Below are 14391 nucleotides of genomic sequence, written 5' to 3' on the forward strand. Positions count from 1 at the left end.
AGATTTTCCTAAAGTGGTTCACAACATTGTCATTGTAAGTCACCAGAATGGCTTGCAATAGCTGTGTCAGGGTCATTTTCTTCCATAGAGGTTTACAGTTCAACCCACTTTGCACACATTCCCTTAACCCTTTGACTGTCGAAGGGCCCAATCCTGAAGTTGCTCCTGGTGTCACAAAATATTCGAAAAAAAAAAATTATTTTTTCTTATGAAAATGTTAAGATTATTTTTCTGATTGTTTTAGTCCCCAAAAAAATTTTTTCCCATCAGTACTTACCGAGATATAGAGGCATGAAGTTTGCAGAAAATGAGCCGCGTATGGCAACAGCGGCGACTGCCGCTCACCCGGTAAACTTTGGTTTACTTGTATTTGAAGGTTTGTTGTTTTTTTCACTATTTTATTTTTTTACATAACTTATGTGGCCTGTGAGACCAAAGTAAGGTGCAATGTACATATATACACTCGTTGTATACAACACAATAAGCACACAAACATAATTATCAATATATTGTTTACAAAACTTGTTTACAAAAACAAACAATACAAAAAATTTTTTATTACTATTGTTCTATAATATATATACCAATATACAGTCACTGAACATACTCCTAGAAGTTCTGTAGCTTGTGGAACTCTGTGAAACATGGTGTCATACACAGTGGTGTTTTACACTCTCACACATAAAACATGGTGTCATACACAGTGGTGTTTTACACTCTCACACATAAAACATGGTGTCATACACAGTGGTGTTTTACACTCCTCACACATAAAACATGGTGTCATACACAATGGTGTTTTACACTCTCACACACAAAATCAGTGTGTGTGCATTTTTGTTGAATTTTTTTTTTTATGTGCAAAGACAAAACACCTCGTCTGAGCAGTTTTCTTCAAAGTATTAGCAGGCAGTTGTGTTATGTAGCTATCCTAGGTAAATGGTCGTGTGTCATCCTTCCTTCCTAATTTCCTTCATTCCTTTCCTTCCTGGAGGCTACCTGGAGGGCATTCCACCTCTCTTCCTACATTCCTTCATCTGTCCTTCATTACTTTTTTCCTTCCTTTCATCTAGTCCTTCCTTCATTCCTGCCTTCCCTTCTTGCTTCTGGTTTCTATTATATATATACACATATATAGTCACTAGATACTTTCATAAAACTGCTATTATCACCCTTCAGCAAGCTTGTCTTGTGTGCGAGTGTGTGGCTTATAATTGTTTTGAGTCAGGAGTGGGCAGCTGTCAAAATGACATATTGTCTCATTAGTCACTGCCCCTACCGCCTGTCAAAACAATGGGGTCGGATGCTGCTTCCCCCTCCATTCTATCTAATTATCTTTCTCCCTCATTCTATCTCTTTCAATCTGTCTCTCTTTCTCTCTCTCTGTCTATCTCTGTCTCACAGGTACACATAAATACAACTATACATAGTGTAAATTACCTAGGATAACCCAAAAAATCCAGACAAAGTGCTATACTCTGCTTGAAGATGTGAGTAAACGTGATGATGACAGTCTTGTGGCTCTCTCTGAGACAGAGCTAGACGGATAGACAGGGAGTTTGGCAGACAGACAAATAGACAGACAGACAAATGTTCCTCCTCCTCCTCCTCATGTTCCTCCTCCTCATGTTCCTCCTCCTCATGTTCCTCCTCCTCCTCCTCCTCATGTTCCTCCTCCTCATCTTCCTCCTCCTCCTCCTCATGTTCCTCCTCCTCCTCCTCATGTTCCTCCTCCTCATGTTCCTCCTCCTCCTCCTCATGTTCCTCCTCCTCCTCCTCCTCATGTTCCTCCTCCTCCTCATGTTCCTCCTCCTCATGTTCCTCCTCCTCCTCATGTTCCTCCTCCTCATGTTCCTCCTCCTCCTCATGTTCCTCCTCCTCCTCATGTTCCTCCTCCTCCTCATGTTCCTCCTCATGTTCCTCCTCCTCATGTTCCTCCTCCTCCTCATGTTCCTCCTCCTCCTCATGTTCCTCCTCCTCCTCATGTTCCTCCTCCTCCTCATGTTCCTCCTCCTCATGTTCCTCCTCCTCCTCATGTTCCTCCTCCTCCTCCTCCTCATGTTCCTCCTCCTCCTCATGTTCCTCCTCCTCCTCATGTTCCTCCTCCTCCTCATGTTCCTCCTCCTCCTCGCAGCTCTTGACAGATGGACAGCTGCCCCCCTCCCTCCACCCTCGTTTACGCTCATCAAAGGTCAGCTCTTATCAGATGTTATCTCCCCTTATCTTGTCACTGTCATGGGGTGAACTGTTTTTATGCCTCAAGGGAACATATTATTACATATTATTATTACTATTAGGTATTAGGTATTATTATTATTCTTATTCTTATTCTTCTTATTCTTATTCTTCTTCTTCTTCTTCTTCTTCTTCTTCCTCCTCCTTCCACCTTCCTCCTCCTCCCTCCCTCCTTCCTCCTCCCTCCTTCCTCCTCCTCCCTCCTTCTTCCTCCCTCCCTCCTTCCTCCTCCTCCCTCCTTCTTCCTCCTCCCTCCTTCTTCCTCCTCCCTCCTTCCTTCCTCTTCCTCCTTCCTTCCTCTTCCTCCTTCCTTCCTCCTCCTCTTCTTCCTCCTCTTCTTCCTCCTCCTCTTCCTCCTCCTCCATTGCTTTTGGTCTCAAACTCCTCGAAATCATGAAATTGATCTTCATTGACACTTCCATCATGTTAGAGCATCACTTGGGAAGAGAAGAGTCCCAGATTTGAAGGGAAGTCACATATTTCTTACCGCTAGACATGCTGAAAAAGGACGACTGAAATGGTATTCCCACAATGCACCACTGGCTCCCCGATTTTTTTTATATGGTGCACACTGACCATGGAGACCCATTCTCTCACATGTGGGCCTACCAGCTTTCTCCTGCTTGATTTGAAGCCGCTAGAATTTATGCGTATAGATGTGTACAAGGTATCTCCTATGACATACATATACGACCGCGACAGTCAAAGGGTTAACCTTTGAAGAAGGCAACTTCCTCAATTTCTCTCTCCCCTCCTCTGAATCAATTTCCTCAGCTGTGGCCTCTTGCTGTTGCAGATGCTCTTGCAGCTCATTAGTAGTTAGTTCTTCATTGTTGTCCTCCACCAACTCTTCCACATCTTCCTCACTAACCTCCAACCCCATGGACTTCCCTAATGCCACAACAGATTCCACAATTGGCATAGGCTCCTGAGGGTTAGCCCCAAACCCTTTAAAATCCCTCTCTTCTACACATTCTGGCCACAATTTCCTCCAAGCAGAGTTCAAGGTCCTCTTATATACGTTTTATTTTTCCTGCCTCCAAATTTGGCACGATTGGCCTGAGATGCCTGGTCAGCATAGAATTGGTCTTAACACTCGGTGTGTGCATTATTAAAAAAATCTGGGACCACTTAGTACCTTGTGGGAGCACCAGTTAAACTGAGTGCCAGCTAGAGCAAACAGTGCAGCAAACACCAAGGATTCAGTGATGTTAACCCCAAGTTTAGGGTCTGTCTATCTGTCTCTGTCTATCTGTCTCTATCCATCTGTGTCTGTATCTGTCTCTGGCTTTGTCTATCTGTCTATCTCTTTCAATCTGTCTTTGTCTGTCTCACAGGTACACAAATACAAGTATACATAGTGTAAATTACCTAGGATAACCCAAAAATCCAGACAAAGTGCTATACTCTGCTTGAAGATGTGAGTAAAGGTGATGACACAGTCTTGTGGCTCTATCTGAGACAAAGAGATAGACAGGGAACTTGACAGACAAATAGACAGACAGACAAATGTTTGTGTACCAGCAAAAACAAAGCAAGGGGAATGGTCATCTAATCTTTTCTTATCAGCTGCGCCCTCCCCCACCCTCCTGTATGCTCATCAAACGTCAGCTCTTATCAGATGTTATCTCCCCTTATCACGTCACTGTCAGGGGTGGACTTTGTTTTTCATGCTTCAAGGGAACTTATTATCAAGTATTATCATTACATATTATCATTATTATGTATTATCATTATTACATATATCCTCTTTCTTTCTCTTTCCTTTTCTCCTCCTCCTCCTCCTCCTTCTTCCTCTTCCTCCTCCTCTTCTTCCTCCTCTTCTTCTTCCTCCTCTTCTTCTTCCTCCTCTTCTTCTTCCTCCTCCTCTTCTTCCTTCTCTTCCTCCTCCTCTTCTTCCTCCTCCTCCTCTTCCTCCTCCTCCTCTTCCTCCTTCTCCTCCTCTTCCTCCTTCTCCTCCTCCTCCTCCTCTTCTTCCTCCTCCTCTTCCTCCTTCTCCCCCTCTTCCTTCTTCTCCTCCTCCTTCTCCTCCTCTTCCTCCTCCTCCTCTTCCTTCTCCTCCTCTTCCTTCTCCTTCTCCTCCTCCTCCTTCTCCTCCTCCTTCTCTTCCTTCTCCTTCTCCTCCTCCTCCTTCTCCTCTTCCTTCTCCTTTTCCTTCTCCTTCTCCTTTTTCTTCTCCTTCTCCTCCTCTTCCTCCTCCTCCTCCTCTTCTTCTTCCTCCTCTTCCTCTTCCTCCTTCTCCTCCTCCTCCTCCTCTTCCTTCTCCTCCTCCTTCTCCTCCTCCTTCTCCTCCTCTTCCTTCTCCTCTTCCTCCTCCTTCTCCTCCTCCTTCTTCTTCTCCTCCTCCTCCTTCTCCTCCTCCTCCTCTTCCTCCTCCTCCTCCTCTTCCTTCTCATTCTCCTCCTCTTCCTTCTCCTTCTCCTCCTCTTCCTTCTCCTTCTCCTCCTCTTCCTTCTCCTTCTCCTCCTTCTTCTCCTCTTCCTTCTCCTCCTCCTTCTCTTCCTTCTCCTCCTCCTTCTCTTCCTTCTCCTCCTCCTTCTCCTCTTCCTTCTCCTTCTCCTCTTCCTTCTCCTTCTCCTCTTCCTTCTCCTTCTCCTCCTCCTCCTCTTCCTCCTCCTCCTTCTCTTCCTCCTTTCTCCTCCTCTTCCTCCTTCTCTTCCTTTCTCCTCCTCTTCCTCCTTTCTCCTCCTCCTCCTTTCTCCTTCTCCTCCTCCTCACTATTATTATATACTTCCACATATCCAAAACATTGCTGGGACCTATAAATACTTTGTTTATATTCCAAGACAATAGCAAATGGCCAAGACAAGTGTAAATGTCCACCTGTCAGTGTGTTTGTGACAATTTGAGTACAATTTTAGTACCTAATATTAGTGTCAGAACAAAGATTGGTTATGAAATGTCAAGAACTACTATAAATTGTAATTATCAGAACATAAATATTATATAAAATAATAAGAAAAATAGAAAAAAAGGTATATCAGCAACACTTCTGCAAGCGACAGGACTCCATGTTGCCATCACGTGAGCATCCAGTGCCAACTTCTCTGCCTCATATCTTGGTAAGTACTGACCCTAATTTTTTTTTTATTCTGAAACACTTAAAAAAATGTGCCCTTTTTTTCTATGATTTTTTTTTTTTTCAAAATATTCGGGGCGCTGCTAGAATGAACGTATATATACATTTGGACCATTTAAGGGTTAATAAAGCTCAACTCCCCTGAAATTCGCTCTGCCAAGTCTGAAGGATGACCAGGAGCACATCACAATTAAACACTTGTTGGGGTTTCAATCCTTTAGCCTCTATGTACCCCTGGAATTCCTGCACATATTTTTCAGCTGCTTTTTGGTCTGAACTGGCAGCCTCACCATGCCTTATCACACTACGTATGCCACTACAATTCTTAAATCTCTCAAACCAACCTTTCCTGGCCTTAAATTCACTCGCATCACCACTAGTTGCAGGCATTTTTTTAATTAAATTGTCATGCAACTGCCTTGCCTTTTCACACATGATCGCTTGAGAGATGTTATCTCCTGATATCTGTTTTTCATTTATCCACACCAATAACAGTCTCTCAACAACTTCAAGTACTTGCGATCTGTGTTTCGTAGATACTTGCACCTTTCACAACAACAGCTTCCTTGATTACTTTTTTGTTGGCCATGATAGTAGCAATGGTTGACTGGGATTTGTTGTACAACCTGGCCAGCTCAGAGGTATGCACTCCACTTTCAAACTTATTATCTCTTTCTTCATTTCAATAGTAATTTTCACCCTTTTTACCACAGGGTTGGCACTAGAAGCTTTCTTTGGGCCCATGGTGGCTTATTTAGCAGTTGCAAGCACTAAAAAACACTGGAATAATACAAAATGTTCCTAATGTATGCGTGGAAGCGACCGTCCTGTCTTGTAAACATTGGCATACTAACTGAAGGCAGGCCAGCCAGACGCGCGTAACGCGTACGGGACGAATGATGTAAGTTGGGTTTTTCAACTTAAGTTGGGATCAAATTTTTACGCTGACAAGCATCGTAGGTCGGTTTTATCATAGGTTGAGGTCATCGTAAGTCGGGGTCCACTGTATTAGTATATAGGAGGGTGGGTACAGGAAGAAAGAGGAGTGACTGGTGGAATGACATGGTAAAGGGTGTGACAAAAGAGAAAAAGGCACCTTATGAGAGGTTTTTACAAAGCAGAAGTGATATAAGAAGGGCAGAGTATATAGAGAGCAAAAGAAAGGTGAAGCGAGTGGTGAGAGAGTGCAAAAGGCAAGCAAATGATAAGAGTGGGAGAGGCACAACCTAGGACAATCCCTACTCTACCTTCCCTCTACTACTAAGTCACATGCTCGCCAAGTCATCCTATTTTGTTCTCCTCTCTAAATGTCCGAACCATCTTAATGTCATAGATCAACAAACCAAGAATACAACCATAAAACCATACAAAAAATACACCACAAATTCACCGTTTTAAACCAAAACAGCGTGCTGAAAAACTTACGGAACTACACTCTTGCAAAGTTTGCAGTCTCGGCGATATTTACGCATTGGCAATTTTGCCCACTTTGCAGTATTTTGATGAATTCCATTGTTCCAGTCAACCAAACTCAGCTATTTTGCCAGTATTCCTTCTATTCTATCAACTGAGTACAAGAAACTGCCCATTTACCTATTTCAACTACATACCTAATAAGGTGATCAGAAATCTGTAATTTGGCCAATTTCATACAAAAATCAAGAATTGCCAATTTGAAAATAGGGTCCAGAATAAACAATGTAGACATTTTTGGCACTAAATAAACATTTCCTTTGTTCCTTAGTCACATCTCCAGGCCCCTCTTTATGCTTGCTTTTCGGTTTGAATTTTTCACAACAAAAAATAGAGAATTTACTGTTATGCAGACTACTGCATTATTGTACTAACTGTATAAATATCAGCACATTCCTAAATGCATATTAGACTGGCCAGTTGGATGCATATTGGATAAACAACGTCATTTGTGTACTCTGGAATACAATGGAACCTCGGCTTACGAATTTAATACGTTCCGTGACCTTGTTCGTATCCCAATTTGTTTGTATGCCGAGTCAATTTTCCTCATTTAAATTAACTGAAATAGCACTAATCTGTTTCAGCGAAATTCCTGCTCTCAGGAGGCATGACAAAATAATTCAATACGATGCTAATGCGAACTCTACAGCTTATTTATCTATCACAATTCATCTAATTTCACCATCACTCAAGGAATGCACAACAGGTGCATCAGCATTTCTTCGATATCAGCTTCCTGGAACTCCATTAGCACAAAGTCAAGATGAGTAAATAGAATTGTCAATGCTTATTGCTTGGGTACATTTATTCTGTTAGTGGGTTGGATTTGTGAAGGACCTGCCTAGTATGGGCCAACAGGCCTACTGCCGTGCTCCTCCTTTCTTATGATATTTACCCACAACACCAATCATACCCTGCCCCTCTCACTCATATTTATCCAATCTCTTTTTAAAGCTACCCAAGGTCCTATCCAAGTTAAAACCTTGGGTAGTTTCAAATTTAGGTTGGATAAATGCACGAGTATATCAACTTGAAAGTATCAATAATTCTAGCACAAAGGATGAACATGGTGAATATATTATAGCTAAATTTAAATCAAAAGACCTGCAAAACCCCTCATAGCTGTACACATCTACAGAGTACCACAGTCAAACATTCACCATTTTAGTGAAAAATTAGGTAACTTGATAACTGATGCACATATGAACAACGACAACCTGCTGCTAACAGGAGATTTCAACATAAATCTACTACATCACCAGGACCCACAAGTAACCGAATTCACAAACACTATGAGCAACTGCTTGTTGCTACCAACAATATTAAAACCTACAAGAATCTCCGAGACTAGTATCTCTTTATTAGACCACATCTGGACTAGCACCATATCCCCTTTAAAATCAGGCATAATCACAGACCACTACCCTACCTTTCTCATAACCAACCTTGGTAAATTGCTCCAAGACACTACTAAAGTTACCTTCAGACTACATAATGAGACAGCTGTTAATAACTTTATAACAGCTATGAATAATGATGACTGGCATAATGAGTTTGAAACATACAGATATGGATGAATGTATTAATAATTTCCTAAAAAAGCCCACTACCTCTATAACAAGCACTGCCCTAAAAAAACTAAACAGATCACAGCTATGAGACTGAATAGTCCCTGGCTGACACCCAGCATCCTTAAATCCATTAACATAAAGCACCAATATGAAAAGCAGTACAGAATGGGTCAAATAACTACAGATCAGTCTAAACGTTACTCGTCAACCCTTTCCAGCCTGATAAGAAGGTCAAAAAAATTGTATTATGAAAACAGATTACATAATATAAAAGGTGATGTGAAAAAGACCCAGAAAACCCTATCTGAAATTCTAAGAACTAAAAAGATATCCAAAAACAAAACAATCAAATTAACAAAATCAGACAAAACCCTACTCCCACCAACTGAAACAGCAAACAATGTTTTCTTCACCATAGGAAAGAATCTAGCGAGCAAAATCCCAAGCTCAAACACCCGTCCGTCAGACTACCTCACGGGCACCTACCCAAATACACTATTCGTAGCTCAAACCAACCCAACAGAAGTCTTGCTCATCATCAACACCCTTAAAAACAAGGCAGGAAACAAACAACTTGCCAACTCTCATGTGCAAAAAAGTTTCACAAGTACTGTCACCAATTACTGCAACACTAACAAATCCACTGAATCCTCCACCTTCCCAGCAACTCTCAAAATAGCGAAGGTCACCCTGATCCATAAAGGAGGTGATCAAGCGGGCTTGAATAACTATAGACCAATATCTAACTTACCACTGCTCTCTAAAATATTTGAAAAATTAATTCATAGACAGATCTATTCCTACCTCGTCTCTCACAATGTACTAAATCCCTGTCAGTTTGGATTCAGGAATAATAAAAACACAAATGATGCTATTATACACATGCTAAAACTAATATATACCACTCTCGAGAAGAAAGGAGTCCCGCTGGGAATCTTCATTGATTTACGTAAAGCTTTTGATACAGTCGATCATGAATTGCTGCACACTAAATTAACACGCTATGGTATAAGAGAGCACTCCCTCAACTACCTAAAGTCATACCTTAGTAAGAGAAGCCAATATGTGTACACAAATGGTGCTAACTCTTCCACTCAACCAATCACAGTAGGTGTCCCACAAGGAAGTGTCCTCTTTCTCATCTACATCAATGACCTACCAAATGCATCACAGTTACTCAAACCCATATTATTTGCAGATCACACTACATACATCTTCTCTCACCCAAACCCAGTCATACTCACCAACACAGCCTACGACATACATAGAACACTACACTCAAACAAACCCTCCACTCAAACTTCTCCTCATCAACCTTAACAGGACACAACCATAACACAAGACACAGATCTCTTTTTGATGTAACCCGAGTCTATATCACACTGTGTAAAACTATGCACATAAAGGGCCCCAAAATCTGGAATTCATTACCAGAAAATACTAAAGTAATCCAGTCTGAAAATCAATTTAAGACTTCTCAAATGCCACTCGCTCACCCTAGACTAAATACTCAATATTTAACTTTACCAAAAAATCTCCCAATTACCTAAATCTCAAAGCTTCAAGACTAGATGCCCAAGTTCATACACAGACTATTATTTATTACATAGTAGTACAAATTCCAACCCAAAACCGTACTGCCCTACACCCAATTGTAGCATTCTCATACTGCAAACTACTTTCAGCAAATCACAATGTTACATTCCCATGATATAATTTAGATATTTGCTATTGAAACTATTGTACAATTTAAACTATGATAAATTCTTTAGTATTAAGTAATCAGTAAGCTATTAAATTAAGTCTGCCCATAATGAATAGGCATGACAGAGGCTCTCTTTGCACTGCAACTCATTACTGTAAATACATAATCTCAATGTACTACTTGCAAAGAAATAAAATTGATTGATTGATTGAGCGAGAGGGGTTGGATTTGAGTGGGACTTGCACGTGAGTAAATAGAATTATCAAACCTTATTGCTTGGGTAGCGTTTATTCTGTTAGTGGGTCGGATTAGTGAAGGACCTGCCAAGTATGGGCCAACACGCCTGCTGGAGTGTTCTTCCTTTCTTATGTTCTTAGCTTGATTAGTGGAACAGTCTGCTTAGTATGGTTACTGAGGCTAAAACCTTGGGTAGTTTCAAATATGTGTTGGATAAATATACGAGTGAGGGGTTGGATGTGAGTGGGACTTGCACACGATAAAATAGAATTAAAGCTCATTGCTTGGGTAGCATAGAAAACTGAGTTGGGCAAATATTCTGTTAGTGGAATGGACTGTGAAGGACCTGCCTAGTTTGGGCCAACAGGCCTGCTGCAATGTATTATTATTAGTAGTACATATGTATTACAATAATTATTATCAATTTAGTGAACTGGAGCACAGATCCAATTCCCTAGATCAAAAGCCCCTCACCAAAGAACCTCCCTTGAGGGGAAAGTTTGCATCCTGAAATTTCGTTCGTATCCAGAAGCAAAAAATCGACTGAGCGACTGCTCATTTCCTGAAAAATTCGCATGGTGGGGCATTTGTAAGCCGAGGTTCCATTGTATTGGCAAAAATCAAACATTTCTGCTACTTTGAGCTCAATTTCAAGCTATTTTCAGTCCTGAAACCAATAAAAATCACCTCTAGTTCTGTAATATATTTTCCATTCTATTAAATGAAGCCAAGAAACTGAGAATACAACCATAAAAACCATACAAAAATACACCACAAAGTCAGTTTTAAACCAAAAACACAGTTGCAGTTTTTTCTCATTATGCACTGTGTGCTGCAGGATTTTTTTTTATATGGTGCAAAGATCCATTCTCTCATACCTAGGCCCAAATTTACCGCTTACAGCTCATCTGAGTGAGCTGAGCTCATGGCATCAAACTAAGGAACTGACACTGGCTTCAAAGCCATGATACAACAGGACCGACAATGAATGTGTTAAATGACCCTGGACTGTTCTACATGGAAAGACATCTGCACACATAACTCCAGCCAAGAACTTGGAACCACCAGTATACACCACCATGGAATAGGAATGCAGTTGAAAAAATTACAGAGGAAGTGTATGTTCAAAACAGCTACAGTAAGACCTTGCATAATGTGAGGATTACATTCAAGATTATGCAACTTTACACCATGTAATGGGAATAATTTATAGGAAAAATTGGTTTAGGTTCATGACACGTTCAAAAATGTCAAATAAATTTTTAAAATTTACTTCATCAAAAATAATGGACATTTTGACATTCTGCATTGTAGACATAAATGCTCATTAATCTAGAAATTTGTGTTATATACTCAACTTCTAACTAAAAACTTGGCTAGCCATCACTGATCTGGCATTCACTAATACAAATTTGGAGATCTGGTGAATGAACAAGCCAAAATTTTTCTCTATGAACTAGCTGTTGGGTTAAGCGTATTCTAACCTAACCACTCTGATTAAGCAAAATAATTAATTCAGCAGCCTACAGGTCTTGATGATGCTGGATTAGTGATGGTCGACCTGTATTAACCCTTTGAGGGTCGACAGGCCCTCTCCGAGACTTGTTCTCAGGGTCGGCCAAATTTATATAAAAAAAAAAAATTATTTTTTCTTATGAAAAGATAGAGAATGTTTTCCCGATCATAATGACACCAAAAGTATGAAATTTGATGGAAAACTTACGGAATTATTCTCTCGCGAAGTTAGCGGTCTAGACGATGTTTATGCATCAGCGATTTTGCCCACTTTGAGCCCTATTTTCGGCCAATTCCAGTGTACTAGTCAACAAAAATCATAACTATTTCTCTAGAACTCCATTTTTTTCTATTGAATGAGTACAAGAAACCACCCATTTACTGATTTCAACTATCCAATACAGTGGTCAGAATTTAGCAATTTTGCCAATTTCACACAAATTTCAAAAGTTGCCAATTTCCAAATAGGGTCCAGAATAAACAAGAAAGACATTTCTGGCACTAAAATAACATTTCCTCTATTCGTTAGTCACATCCCCAGGTCACTCTTATATTTCTTTGGCTTTCCACTTTCAATTTTTATTCTTACAAAAAATAGAAGATTTACTGTTACGCAGACTGCATTAGTGTAGAAGTGGTATAAATAATATCAGCGCACTTGTGAAAGAATATTAGACTCACCAGTTGATGTGTATTGGACGCTTGGCATGATTTGTTTACTTTTGAACTTTGGTAAAAATCGAACATTTCTGCTACTTTGAGCTCAATTTCAAGGTACTTTTCATTGTAAAACCAGTCAAAATCATCTCAATTTCTGTAATATGTCTTCCATTCTATAAAATAAGGCCAAGAAAACTAGAATACAACAAAAAATACCATACGAAAATACAGTGCAAAGTCGCTGTTTTATTCCAAAAACACGGTCAAAGTTTATTTTTTCTCATTATGCACTGTGTGCTGCAGGATATTTTTTATACTGCACACACTGACCACAGAGACCCATTCTTTCATATGTATGCCTACCAGCTTTCTCCCACTAGATTTGAGGGCGCTAGAATTTAGGCGTACGTCAAAAACCCTGGGTCGTAAGCCATACTAGTATGGCCGAAACCCTCAAAGGGTTCAATAAATCTGCTTAAGGCTTACAGACAACTGCTGTTTGATGCAATACTGTCAATTCCCTCCAGAGAAAATGAACATGATGTTACAAAGAAAACAGAGAAGACTGATACACTCCCAGTGGCTTATAAATTTAATACTCAATCTTATCAGTATGAAAGAGATAAACAAGAAAAATAACACTATGAAATTTTACCTAATCTTAAATCTTTATTTCTCTTGTTTGTTGATGTAGAAGTGTTTGGAAATGGTTATGTAGCCCAAATGAGTAGCAGACAACTGTGGATTGTCTGTTTTATTAGCTGATGCCACTCAAGCATTTCACTACACAATTTTCTTGCTTATAAGATTTTTTTTTCTTTTAACACAATGGCTGTCTCCCACCGAGGCAGGGTGGCCCAAAAAAAGAAGAAACAAAGTTTTTCTTCATTTTACATTTAGTAATGTCAACAGAAGATGGGGTTACTAGCCTCTTGCTCCCAGCATTTTAGTCGCCTTTTATGACATGCATGGCTTACGTAAGGATTCCTTTTCCACTTCCTCACGCAGTGCAAGGAATTAAAATGACCTAGTATGAGTGACTTAAATAATGCTGAAAGTAAAGCGTGTAGAACAGCTACAGACAAGGGTGCAAGAAGATGATCTGTACCATCTTCCAAATACGACATCTGCTCCAATATAGTGAAAATAAAAAATCCGTTTCACCAACGCTCTTATATGGGTGTGAAGCATGGGTGGTGAATGTTGCAGCGAGGAGAAGGCTGGAGGCAGTGCAGATGTCATGTCTGAGAGCAATGTGTGGTGTGAATATAATGCAGAGAATTCGTAGTTTGGAAGTTAGGAGGAGGTGCGGGATTGCCAAAACTGTTGTCCAGAGGGCTGAGGAAGGGTTGTTGAGGTGGTTCGGACATGTAGAGAGAATGGAGCAAAACAGAATGACTTCAAGAGTGTATCAGTCTGTAGTGGAAGGAAGGCAGGGTAGGGGTGGGTCTAGGAAAGGTTGGAGGGAGGGGGTAAAGGAGGTTTTGTGTGCGAGGGGCTTGGATTTCCAGCGGGCATGCGTGAGCGTGTTTGATAGGAGTGAATGGAGACAAATGGTTTTTAATACTTGACGTGCTGTTGGAGTGTGAGCAAAGTAACATTTATGAAGGAATTCAGGGAAACCGGCAGGCCGGACTTGAGTCCTGGAGGTGGGAAGTACAGTGCCTGCACTCTGAAGGAGGGGTGTTAATGTTGCAGTTTAAAAACTGTAGTGTAAAGCACCCTTCTGTCAAGACAGTGATGGAGCGAATGATGGTGAAAGTTTTTCTTTTTCGGGCCACCCTGCCTTGGTGGGAATTGGCCAGTGTGATAATAAAAAAAAAAATAAAAAATCCGTGAACGTTGGACGTCTTTACTAACAAGAAATATGCTTTCATTGTAGGATTCACCAGGATGGAGGTCTGATGAATATA

At 40.6% G+C, this 14391-nt stretch overlaps 1 protein-coding gene across 7 annotated transcripts in view; it reads right to left on the reverse strand.

Moving 5' to 3' along the window:
* LOC128688371 (serine/arginine repetitive matrix protein 5) overlaps positions 1–14391 on the reverse strand; it is a 113711-nt gene that overhangs the window by 30770 nt on the left and 68550 nt on the right. The gene's annotated exons all lie outside the window — the stretch shown is intronic.

Source organism: Cherax quadricarinatus, chromosome 19 (genome assembly GCF_038502225.1).
Source record: "Cherax quadricarinatus isolate ZL_2023a chromosome 19, ASM3850222v1, whole genome shotgun sequence".
Taxonomy (NCBI): domain Eukaryota; kingdom Metazoa; phylum Arthropoda; class Malacostraca; order Decapoda; family Parastacidae; genus Cherax; species Cherax quadricarinatus.